The sequence below is a fragment of the Geospiza fortis genome, unplaced genomic scaffold, assembly GCF_000277835.1.
Source record: "Geospiza fortis unplaced genomic scaffold, GeoFor_1.0 scaffold237, whole genome shotgun sequence".
Lineage (NCBI taxonomy): Eukaryota > Metazoa > Chordata > Aves > Passeriformes > Thraupidae > Geospiza > Geospiza fortis.
In genome coordinates, this window is record NW_005054319.1 from 8124228 (window position 1) to 8124552 (window position 325).

A 325-nucleotide genomic window follows, 5' to 3' on the forward strand; every position below is an offset into this window, starting at 1 on the left:
CGAGTCGTGTGACATGGCCGGGCCCGGGGCCAGCGTCCGGCAGAAACCGCTGAGGGGTTTGCCCCGAGAGTTCAGACCCACGGCATCACTTTTCTGCCTGTTTTACACATTATTTACCAATTCTTGATCCTGCGCTGTAGCAGGCACAGTCCGAACAGCGGACTGAAGTCACAGCTGCTTTCCGCACGTTTAAAAACACTCGTTCACCCCGCGATCCCCTCACTTGGCTGCGGTGAAAATGGAAATGCACTTCCAGCTGCTCCAGCCGCTCCTCCAGCCGCAGCAAATGTCCCCGCGCTGCGGAGCCGGGCCCGGGCACAGACGC